This window comes from Ips typographus, linkage group LG8, assembly GCF_016097725.1.
Source record: "Ips typographus isolate SLU linkage group LG8, UJ_Ityp_2.0, whole genome shotgun sequence".
Taxonomy (NCBI): Eukaryota; Metazoa; Arthropoda; class Insecta; order Coleoptera; family Curculionidae; genus Ips; species Ips typographus.
Genome location: NC_138429.1, coordinates 5968161 through 5981366, shown reverse-complemented (window position 1 = coordinate 5981366; position 13206 = coordinate 5968161). Strand labels below are relative to the sequence as shown.

Below are 13206 nucleotides of genomic sequence, written 5' to 3'. Positions count from 1 at the left end.
TTAAATTCCTTCTTTGTATTCACAGGGCCGTAACTAGGAAAATGCAAGAAATAGGTATTTTAACAGAACAATATTCAATATCTCCGGAACTGTAAAAGCTACAGAAGTGGTTTATATTGTGAATTGTTAGAAAAACTATCAGAAATGACATATCCTAAAATCACAAATCTACTAAAAGTCCTTCTTGGTTTGCACAGGGTTGACACTATGAAAATGCAAAAAATTTCATATCTCCGAAACTCTAAAAGCTACAGAAGTAGTTTATATTGTGAATTGTTAGAAAAACTGCCAGGAATAACATATCAAAAAAGTCACAGTTCTACTTAAATTCCTTCCTTGTTTTCACAGGGCCGAAACTAGGAAAATGCAAGAAATAGGTATTTTAACAGAACAATATTCAATATCTCCGGAACTGTAAAAGCTACAGGAGTGGTTTATATTGTGAATTGTTAGAAAAACTATCAGGAATGACATATCCTAAAATCACAAATCTACTAAAAGTCCTTCTTGGTTTGCACAGGGTTGAAACTATGAAAATGCAAAAAATTTCATATCTCCGAAACTCTAAAAGCTACAGAGGTAGTTTATATTGTGAATTGTTAGAAAAACTGCCAGGAATAACATATTAAAAAAATCACAGTTCTACTCAAAGTCCTTCCTTTTTTTCACAGGGCCGTAACTAGGAAAATGCAAGAAATAGGTATTTTAACAGAACAATATTCAATATCTCCGGAACTGTAAAAGCTACAGAAGTGATTTTTGTTGTGAATTGTCATGAATAACATATATAAAAAAACCACAGTTCTAGTAAAAGTCCTTCGTAGTTTTACAGGGTCTAAAAGACTTTCATCACTGAAATTTCGTAATACGATTACCTATAAAATACTTAATGCATGATAATTAGGATGCTAAAACGGAACAAAGTAAATAAATTGCAGTACTGCAAAATGATCGATTAGAAATGAGGTCAGAAGTTACTTGGAAGCTTAGATTAAACTAAAAATCTAGTATTAGAGATAAGTTGAGGTGAACTTGAATTAACCAGTCTATTATGCAAAAGTCAAAAGTTTTGATGATGCACAAGGGGTTCTGTCACATTAATTATATAGGAAAAGATATTCCATCAGTTTTTTTGCTGAGATATTTGAAGCAAATGAATAATTTTTAGTTATTAAGCATAGAAACGTCTAACTTTAACAGTTATTACAGATTTATTTAACTCTGTACTGTTTTGCAAAAACCACTAAGGTTCGAACATAAAAATTACAATTAATTTCATTGTGTTACTGTATTTTTGAGTGACAGCGTTAAATAAATAGTAACTGTACTATGACTTCTCTCTACTAGAATTTACTAAAATTCTGTTGTAATCTGAAGACTCTTTGTACCTTAAATATCCATTCCTTTTATAAAATAATGAAAACTTTCATCTTTCGATCAAACGTCAACGACGTTCACGTAATATTGCGAATCAGGTTACCGGAAAGTAAGTAGAGGAAGAGTACACATAAGAAACGAAAAACTTGTCATTCTTGAGAATATGTACTAAATGGAAGTATCAGTGGAAAGGTAGGATGAACTGAAGTATTAGTTTCCTCTATCAAAAATCAAATTAATTAACATAACCGCATAACTTTTAAACACATTTTTCCTGGTTTGCTGTTTCGTCACTCACAACTAATTAACACTAATAATGACAGTTACCTGAGAAATGAGAGACAGAAGTAATATCCAAAAAGCTCCAATAAGTAAAAAAGTGCAGGTATCCAAAAAATGCGAAAAACACTAACACTACACTAACTTCACTTTCCTCTTTAGTGTAGTTTTGCTTATCTCTGAACTTATAGTAGCAATTTTGTTATTGTTTTTGTTATGTTGTAGTACAATTACTATTTGAAGCTGTAGGTCGAATTTTTACGTCATCAACAAACCATTTAAATATCTGAAAGTCCACATGGGTTTAACCTAGGTCCATGACCACGACGACGATCAACGCGAAGACAACAAACGAGGTGCGTTCACCACGAGCGCGTGCAAAGGAAAATGATCAAAAGCATGTCGAGAGTTCCCGGTTGGAGGAGAATCTGATAGCGAACGTATGGCGGCGGTGTTGCCATTTCGATGGAAAATGGGGGGAAAATCCAATTAAAACTGCAGAACGTGAGAGCTTAAAAACTCAAGTCTCAAAGTTTGAAACTTTTGAATAAATTAGACGCTGTGAAAAAAAAAAAAGAAAAAATGCTTCTAAAATTTCCTAATAAAGTATTCAAATGCATGATGTTTTCATTTGTCCACATCATGCATATTAATGCGTTCATTATGAAATTATAATGACTGGTAGGTCATACAACGTCTAACATAAATGCCAACAACACACTATTACACAGCAATAAATTTTTTTAGGACTTTTATTAATGTTTATATAGAAACAAGCTATAATTAACAACAAAAACAAGTCCTAACAACATTGTCTGATTACTTTATACCTGTCTTTTTAAATACAGCAAGGATTAAGCTGTATTACGCTGCAAAAGATAAATTTTAGATAACAAGGATTAGTAAATTAATTCAAATTATGAACGGTTATAATGATATTTGAATAATGTCATCGGTTATGATTAAAAGAGGAGATTACTCAAATAAAAATATTTTAAAAATTATCTCACCATTTATATTTACCACACAGTTTAACTATTAAAATTTTAAAAAAACTGAATTTATTAAATGCATGTAGTTATACATATTAAATATGTATTGGGCATGGTTCAATATTTTGTTCTAGCTCTTTGAACGAATTTTAAATAAATTATACTTGACAAAAAAATAAATTTTCAATTTTCTGCTCGATGACAATTCCAGTGTTTAAAGTAAGTAATTTACAACTCCAGCAGGACTGGAATTTTTATACAATTGAAATGCTGTAACTGTACTGTTTATTTTTGTGCTAGGGTCAGAGTCAGAGTCAACATTTGATAAATTAATTTCACCATTGAAGGTATCAGTAGTTCTTTACAGTCACTCAAATACTGCAAAAGAGATTGTAAGAACACACATTTAGTTGTTAGCAAATTTGCATGAAGATACAATCTCTTCACTGTGAACAACAATTTTATCAGTAAACCATCGTTACAAACAGCTAAAATACAGTAAAAAGCACGTTTTAACACGATTTGGATAATTTCTAGAGTAGCTGAAATAACACTGTAAAAACACAATTTTTTTTTTGGTTCAAACGAATCTCACTTTTATTGCTTAAGGTCACAATTTCAGTGATGTAACCAACAATTTCAGCGGTGAAACTAAACCATTATTTTCCCACTAAAATACTGTGAAATGCTCGATTTCAACTTGATTTTGATAGTCTGATGGGATAAAGTAGCTGAAATGACACTGTGTAAATCAATTTCAATTATTTTTGCTGCTTTAAGTCACGATTTCATCATTAGAGCTATCAGTAGTACACAAAGACACATTTTACAACTAAAAGACTGTGAGAAACTCGTTTTTAGCTGGATTTTCGTGGGTCTGAAGGGTCAAACTGGCTGAAATGACACTGTGTAAAACAATTTCAATTATTTTTGTTGCTTAAAATCATAATTTCAGCTTTACAGCTATCAGTACTACTTTGTAATCATTTCAATACTTTAAGACACATTTTACAACTAAAATACTCTGGAAAACTCGTTTTTAGCTTGATTTTCGTAGATCTGAAGGGTCAAACTGGCTGAAATGACACTGTGTAAATCAATTTCAATTATTTTTGCGGCTTGAAGTCACGATTTCATCATTAGAGCTGTCAGTAGTACACAAAGACACATTTTACAACTAAAAGACTGTGAGAAACTCGTTTTCAGCTTAATTTTCGTAGGTCTGAAGGGTCAAACTGGCTGAAATGACACTGTGTAAATCAATTTCAATTATTTTTGCTGCTTGAAGTCACGATTTCATCATTAGAGCTATCAGTAGTACAGAAAGACAAAATTTACAACTAAAAAACTGTGAGAAACTCGTTTTTAGCTGGATTTTCGTAGGTCTGAAGAGTCAAACTGACTGAAATGACACTGTGTAAATCAATTTCAATTATTTTTGCGGCTTGAAGTCACGATTTCATCATTAGAGCTATCAGTAGTACACAAAGACACATTTTACAACTAAAAGACTGTGAGAAACTCGTTTTTAGCTGGATTTTCGTAGGTCTGAAGGGTCAAACTGGCTGAAATGACACTGTGTATTTCAATTATTTCTGTTGCTTGAAATGAAGATTTCATTATTAGAGCTATCAATAGTACACAAAGACACATTTTACAACTAAAAGACTGTGGGAAACTCGTTTTTAACTTGATTTTCGTAGGCCTGAAGGGTCAAACTGACTGAAATTACACTGTGTAAATCAATTTCAATTATTTTTGCTGCTTGAAGTCACGATTTCATCATTAGAGCTATCAGTAGTACACAAAGACACATTTTACAACTAAAAGACTGTGAGAAACTCGTTTTTAGCTGGATTTTCGTAGGTCTGAAGAGTCAAACTGACTGAAATGACACTGTGTAAATCAATTTCAATTATTTTTGCTGCTTGAAGTCACGATTTCATCATTAGAGCTATCAGTAGTACACAAAGACACATTTTACAACTAAAAGACTGTGAGAAACTCGTTTTTAGCTGGATTTTCGTAGGTCTGAAGAGTCAAACTGACTGAAATGACACTGTGTAAATCAATTTCAATTATTTTTGTTGCTTGGTCACGATTTCATCATTAGAGCTATCAGGAGTACACAAAGACACATTTTACAACTAAAAGACTGTGAGAAACTCGTTTTTAGCTGGATTTTCGTAGGTCTGTAGGGTCAAACTGGCTGAAATGACACTGTGTAAATCAATTTCAATTATTTTTGCTGCTTGAAATCACGATTTCATCATTAGATCTATCAATAGTACAGTCAGTGACACTGTGTAACTCAATTTCAATTGTTTTTGCTGCTTAAAATCATGATTTCAGCTTTACAGCTATCAGTACTACTTTATAATCACTTAAATACTCCAAAAGACACTTTAAGAACACAATTTGGTTGGTTCAAATGGTTCAATCAAATATTTTTAATTTTTTCCTTGAAATATAAGAATTTTAGCAGTGAAATTAATAAACCTAAAGTTATACAAACACAATATAGTGAAAAGCTTGTTTTCAACCTGATTTTGATAGTTTCTAGAATTTAAATGGCAAAAAATTGCAATTCAATTTTAACAATATTTACTCTGCGATTGCACCATTAGAGTCCTTTAAAAGTACTCAAATACTCCAAAAACTGGTTTTTATTGGCTTGACAAACGATTTAATTTATAAAGAATATTTTTTTTTTTTTTTATTTTTTTTTTATTTTTTTTTTTATTTATCTTCACTTCAAGTTACATAATTAATCATTATATACAAAGAATCATTATCTTGATAATTCTTTTCTCGAGTCATTCTGATTACAGTAAAAGTTGGTTTCCGATTTTTTTTTAATTATATTACTAGTATTCATTTTTACAGGTGAAATGCTCGCTTGAACAACCCAAATTCAGTGAAAGTGAATTAAGAAGATATGTGAAATCGCAAAATCAGTTACAAAAAAAAACGTTTAATTGCGATTAGTTAAGTCAAAGATTTCTTTTAAAAGTCATTGTACAGCAGTAATATGATCAATAAAATGTATACACTCAACGCCAAACAATTCTTGGCATTTCATATTTGTGGTAAACTTTCAAATTAAAAACCAATGGTACAACTTCTGGCAATTTATCTAGAAAAAAACTGGGGCAACTTTTATCATTTGTAGCAATAAAAACACATCTGCGATAATGAAAAACAACGGGGATATTAATGGCTTTACGCTACATAAACAACAGAAGCTTAATGACATATCGATGAATCGTCGAAACTGAAACCGAAATGGGAAATTAAATTTGTCAGATGTACAATCCTGTTGAAACGCTTCAATAAACTTTGACTTTCAATAAATTTAAAGTTCACGCACACAACAGAAAGGTAATGATTAACATTTAAATGGAAAACGAAGACAAATCGGAAGTTTTTTGCTGTACAAGCATTCAAACCAGTTGCCATTTACAGAAGAATCGCCTGAAGCATGTTTGTTTACCGACAAATAACATTTCAATTAAATTTGAATGCCTGGAACGTTATATGTAGAAAAACTCTTGTATTCCAGGTTAAAAATGAATAATTTCTGTAAAACAAATTCAAAACATAAGCTGTTCCTTCAAGGTTTTCCAATTTTACTATGAAAATATAACACTGATTGAACATTTCAATGTCACGGAAAAATGAAAATAAACAAGCTTACCATTAAATTAAAACGACTTTTCCTAAATAGAAACATGATTTCCAAATATTTGAACCTTAAATTTAGAAAAGTTTGTCGGTATAGATTCGTGTTGCAAAACGGAAAAGTTTGTGTGAAAACAATTTAATGAGTTGTTAAATTATAGAGGAAGACCCTTAAAATGGGGATGAAAATTGTACCCTAGCAGATTATTAGTTAAATACAGTAGGTAACTGAAACTGAAACTTCTTGGGTTTAGAGTTTACTTTTTAGACTATAGAAAGTGTTAATTAATATTACATGTAGAAAAAACAAAAAAAAATGATAAAAATCTAACTTTTTTATCGTTGTTGTACCAGTCTATTCTTAACCCTATAAACACAACAGTTAATGAATTTTCTTATACAATGTCAAACTATTTCAGCACATCCATAAATGGCGATCACTTGTACTTGTTACTTGAATAGTACGGATTCAATCCGAGTAAAGTATTACCGCCAGTCGTTAATGGAAACATTCCACAATGTTACGTGAAACCGACCATGGGAAACACTAGAAAGCATTTTTTTTATTACGTGAAGTATTGTTTATAATGGACAAACTTAAATGGAATTTTTTAGTGGATTACTTTTAAAGCTTCAAAAGCAGTCAGAATTGCACTTTCGAGGGCATTTGAGGAAACCTAGTATTGGTTTTTCCATCCATTAGCAAGGTTTTAACGTTTCAGTTGCTCCTAACTTTTTTAGGCAATATAAACATTTTCTTCGAGTCTCGTGGGGTTACGGAGAAGATCTCTCCAGTAAGTAATCAGATTAATTATTAATTCTGCAGAGGGTAACTCGAGGTCGATTAATAATTCAGGTAAAACATTTTATCATTTTACCTTGCAGAAGATGTTTTAGGTGCAACATTTTACTTCTAAATATTCCGTTTATATTTTGATTTAAGTTTTGAAACTCATCAGACTACTGTATGATTCCTTTGAAGCTTTGTCAAGTACCATTATCATTGGAATGTTTTGACTAATATTTGTGTGTTTTTTTTTATTAAACTTAACTGGAAGATTATCGTTTTCTTCTAACATTTTTAATTAATGGACTTTTGTTAAAATTTCTGGTTAAGTTAAAGTTCTAGATCTAAAATTAAAGTTTAGATCTATTTTAAAATTTCCAGGTAAACGTTATATAAATTAAATTTAAAAATCTCCTCAAAAATACAGCTTTGTAGCACTAGTTTGTCATTAGTTGAAGATTTTCATTAAATATCTGTTCATCAGTAAATTAAAATAATCATAAAATAAAAAAAAAAAATTTAAAACTCAATTAAGTCCTTACAGTTAACCACTCTTATTTTAAGTATCAAATTAATATATTCTATTATTATGTTATGTATATCCAAACATAGTACAAATTTCAAATGACTATCAAATAGAGTAAAACAGACAACTTAGTTAAAAAAAGTCACAATACATAAGTCCAAAAAGCTGTCTAGTCTCAAAAATGCTGTATCAACTTACTTTCTAAGTGACGTTCGTTGTGGCAGAAAAAACTTACCTGAAACAAAACAAGTGAAATTAGTTTAAATAATACTTTTGTCACTAAATTATATACAGCGTGTACTAAGTTTAAATCGGTAAAATGCTCGCCACAGAAAATGGTAAAAAGCAAAAAAATAAAATGTGTATACACAAGTTTGTTAAAAGAGATTCGTTGTCGTCATATATAGTTTCAGAGTTTTGTTTTGTAGACAACTTGGGCCACCCTGTAAAAAGTTCGTTTTCAAATTGGTAGTAAGTTTTTTAATTAAAGGCAATATTTTTTCCCACAATACTGCTTCTCTCCTTTTTTGCATATTTTTCTTGTTTTATGGCTCTTGTTTCTTAAACTAATTTATTTGGTAACCCATAATTTCGCATTTTGTACAATTTACAGATTTGGTTTGCTTTTGTCACTAATAACCACCAAAAGTTGATAAGCATGTCAAAAATATGTCACATTAACAGTTATCTATTTGGTGTAAATATCTCAAAAACACTAAAAGCAATAATAGATTGTTGAAGTGATGTTTTATTAAAATCTGCTGTTAATAAGAAAAATAAAATGCAATACTGCTTTTAATTGACAGTTTTACCATTCGATATTTGTGACACCCTGTATTTAAGATTACTAATTTTCCATGCAAATTTATAATATTTTCAAAACGTTTTGAGTTTCAAATTTTTCATTTTTTGAAATAAAATGAAATCAATGTATAATTTAATTAGATTTGTCCTTTATCAGTTCAACAACAGTTCGTTTAACATTTTTTTAATAATTGGGTCTTTGATTTGTTACTAAGAAAGTAGTAAAGTTAACAAAAAGTAGAAATTAACAACTGACACTGTCTGTTTCTGCATTTTGTCAAGCTTAAACGAGTCTCAATTTTAGCAAAACTAATTCTCCAAAAACTCTGTTGTCATAATTAAAAAATTATTCTAGGATTAGTAATAAATACCAAATTTTTGGAATTTGGTTCTGTAATCAACTTGTGAATAACTACTAAACATTTCTTAAATTATTGAATAGAACTTTTTTATAACAAAACTAAAATCAATACAGATAGCCCTTTTCCACTTATGATGTTTGTGAAATAGGATTTTCTGCCATAATTTGATTAAAATTAAAATACAAACCCTTTACAGGAATTGTGTACCTCGAAGCAAATTGTTAGTTTTTGAAATCTGAAAAATGAATGAAAAATTGAAATTCAAATTTGCAATAGAATGTGCAAAATATTTTACAAAGTTCAATCAAAATCAAACTTGCTGACGTTTTTATGAAAATTTCCGGAAAATAAAATTTATGGAATTAAATTCTCTTTTGACCACCCTGCATAGCGTTTTTACCTAGAACGTCGAGTAACTGAGTTATTTACTGTTAAAACTGAGTTATTTGATGTTGACAATTTTTACTGTGACTCTACCTACTCTACTTACTCTGACCATAACTCTGTAATTTTGACAGTTACAGGGTGGTACAATATACCAATTTGTAGCCCTTGAAATTGTCTTTTGAATAAAGTATATGCAAATATCTACAAGATTCATATTTGGTATTGTTTTTATAAAATGATAATTAAACAAGTTACAAGGATGTTATAAATTCATTGAATCCCAGTAAACTACTCCATTGTATTGTCAATAACTCGGTTATTTTGACAATTATAGGGTGGTTCTATATACGAATTTGTAGCACTTGAAATTCCCTTTTGACCACCCTGTATAGCGTTTTTACCTAAAACGTCGAAAAACTGAGTTATTTACTGTTAAAACTGAGTTGTTTGATGTTGACAGTTTTTACTGTGACAGACCATAACTGTTATTTTGACAGTTACATGGTGCTTAAAATCCAATTATTTAGGCATGGTATAGGATTGATCGTTTAACCCTGACTCACCCTGTATATATTGCAAAATTATGTAATAATATATCGTAACAGATTTGGAAAAAGTTTGATGTAAATTACTGCCACTTTATCTATTGAAAATCCAGCTTCCTCTTCATTTTGTGTTTAAATGATTTGTTGTCAGTTATCTGTCATTAATTTATTAAAAGTTGACTGTAATGACATAATACTCATGTCAATGTTGTCTTTGTCATCTGTCAGAAAATCATTATATTCAGGCATCAATACTCAAAATATATTACTCAAACCAATATATCGATATTTTTTCACTAATATATTGTTGTTTTAAATTGCATAGTACAATATATCGATATCCCTAAGTTGGACAGGGTTTACGAGGTTCCATTGAGGTTAGGTTGACTTTCATATTTGTAAAGTTAGGTTTCAAAACTAGAGCATTGCTGTACTGTTTCAATTACTTTTGCTAGATAAGGACACATTTACACTACTTGTAAAACGACACAATACTTATAGGTGTTAATTATCAAAATTATTATATAATTTAAAGGCCACGACTAACTGTATTACTGTATTAGCTTAACTTCTTAAACTATTTTATTTTTCTATCAAATTTCCTATATTAGCTAGCAATGCACAAAGTGACAGCAGAACAATCTATTTCTTTGTTCTTCTGTACAACGCAATTTCTCATTGTTTATTTGTCAAACTCACTACGTCATACTGGCGGGCTTTTTGAACAATGTAGTTTATCATTACTATTTTTTTCGGATTTAAAGAAAAACCTCTTAAATATGAAATAAAAAAACATGGGAGATCCTCAAATCATTATATTTTCTTAATAACCTTTTTTCTTTGGCTTTATGGAAAAATGGATAATTGTACGAAATACAGTAAAGAAGGACGCTGATTGACAAGACAGATATGAACAATGCACACATTTTACTTGCATAAATAGTGCTTTTTTTAGACCAGAAATGTTATAAAAATAAAAAGTAATTAACGTTTAATAAACACTTTGAAATTGCAATAAAAAATTCTAAATCAAGTACATCGTATATTTCAATCTCCTGTCAGATTATAAAAAGCTGTAAAAATAGAAATGGTGTCTTTCAACATGCTAAAAACCGTTATTTACCCCCGTGGAAACGCTATACTAATGCAGGCAAAACATACACGCAAACAAATGGCGACAGCTTTGACGTCAATACGCCCCACAGAATAGTTTAATGTTAAACTAAAACCTATAACTTGCTGACGCATTTAAATGCAGACCTGCAGCAATTATGTAGTATAACAACGGATCAATCTCCTAGATTAAAATTGTACTAAATCTAATAGTAAATTAGTTAATAATTAAGTTTAGCCTTAGTTTTACATTATGTCTATACATGAAACACATGTGCAAATACATGTGCAAGCAATTAATTCATGTTCTAATTACTCTATAATCACTATTTTACATTGAACATTAGCCAGACAGAAACTCTTACTAATAAACCACGTGTGGAATGGCCGGTACGTTTACCAGACTCAACGCTCTTTGATTCCTGTCTTTACAAGGGTTATTTGAACATATTTTCAAGTACTAAACCATGTTGGAACCAATTTCAGATTGTTCAGCAAAATTGTAATTCGAGACTTTCTATCACACACTTTGATAAATTGTTTTGTATGCTAGCATTTGCATTGTTGATTGGAAAATACGAAATATTCCTGATTAACTCTCTACATAATGAGTTACTGCTCAGCTGAGCCGGAAATAAACTGCTTCCCCTTTTGTTAGCTCTTGCAACCGAGAAATAGTCGGTGCTGTGTTCAAAAATTGGCTATTAATAGCGGTAATCAATCAAAAATAGACAGATCGATCAAAATTCTGGTTAAAGCTGACTTAGAACAATAATATTTTTCGTCGTGAGCATCCGAGTAATTTTGATAAGTTGCAGTTTTTCTAGAAAAAGAAAGAGGAAATAGTTGTTGGCAGTATATTTGATTTAAACTATGATTGTAACCAGAATAAAAAGTAATTACTTTTTTGGGAGCAAATAGTTTAATTCTCTCAAAATATCAAGTAGGTAATTACGAATTGTAAGTAACTTTTCAACAAATCGTCTGGTTTATTTTGTTTAAGAGCAACTATTATTTTCAAAACAAAGATCAAAATTGGTATCAATTAGGTTCTCATAAACAATGCATTTTAAATTAAGTATTCTGACACGAAAAAAGAAAAGCTTTGCAATCATAAGTTAAGCTTAATTTAAATCAGACATAAATAAATTACTAATAAGTAATACTGTTTCCATTTTTTTTGAGAATATCAGATATTTGCTTCATTTTCAAGAAGTGCTAACGTTATTATCCATCTTCAAAAGATATCAAATGTTGGAAAAAACGGCAAAGTTGTGATTCATCATTTTCCAACAACAAAAAATTTTCCGACCCCCAGCAAAATCCAAAGTTCCAAATGGCACAGGATTGTTGTTCTTTATGTTTTTCAGATATCTACCATATTTGGATGTTATTTTTCGTTATGTACCAAATTTTGTAGTGTTTTTCAGGTTATTGGATAGAAAATTTAATGAGAATTTCAAAAATGTGCTCAAAACAGTCATTTTCTTAGTCCAAGTGGGTTTTATAGGCGATTTTGTCTCTGTCCTTTCAAACTGTGTTTCTGGCAGTTCAAACTTTGACACCGCTTTTCTCTTTGACTGTATTAAATTTTGTAGGTTTTTTTCTGTTATTGAATATAAAATTTAATGGTTTCAAAAATGTGCTTAAAACAGTCATTTTCTTATTTTAAATAGGCCATGTGACTGCCTAGCTAAATTATCCTCTAAAATCAAATTTGTCTAGAATCTGCGAGAATTAAAGTTTAACACAGTTAAAGCAAAATAGTGTTCTAAAATCACGTGACAACTGTCATTAACGTCAAAAAGGTCAAATTATGCTTAAAAGTTGCAAAAGTCATGGTTTAGAAAAATGTTCTGAGTGTTTCTGAGATTTAAACAGTTATTTTGACAGTTGTCACGTGACTGTCTTGCTAAATTATCTTCTACAACCACGTGAAATCTGTCACGAATGTGAAAACTTAGGAAACAAATAATGAAAAAATGAAAATCTGTATTTTTGAAGTATGGTTTATCATAGCAAATTGACATTATTTTTCGATGTAAAATCGATAATTAAAATGTTTGCAAACATTAAAAAACCTCCTGTATAATAAGGTAATTTTGTTTAATTTTTTTAATTTTGTTTTTCTTATATAAATTGTTTATTTTTTTGATATACCATTTTTTGACCGATTATTCTACCGCCTACTTGGTAACACTGCACCAAACTAGTCAAATTTGGCGTCCTCTAGCGGCCAAACCGTGTCATAAACCAATCAACTTTTATATGTCAATGAAAAGCCCATTTCATTTGCTATCCATCGACCTATAAAAGTCTATACAAAGTTTTGCAAATAAGCGAGTTATTTAGG

The 13206-nt window shown here is 30.1% G+C and overlaps 1 protein-coding gene across 7 annotated transcripts in view; it reads right to left on the bottom strand.

Moving 5' to 3' along the window:
* The window catches only part of dnc (phosphodiesterase dunce), a 341190-nt gene that overhangs the window by 186513 nt on the left and 141471 nt on the right, over nt 1-13206 (bottom strand). For 3 of the 7 annotated variants that reach the window (XM_081985107.1, XM_081985108.1, XM_081985109.1), the window contains exon 1: nt 1705-2022. The exons of the other annotated variants lie outside the window; for them this stretch is intronic. The gene's annotated coding sequence lies outside the window, so the exon portion shown is untranslated. Of the gene's footprint in view, nt 1-1704; nt 2023-13206 lie in introns of those variants that run through there. 7 annotated transcript variants of the gene reach the window in all.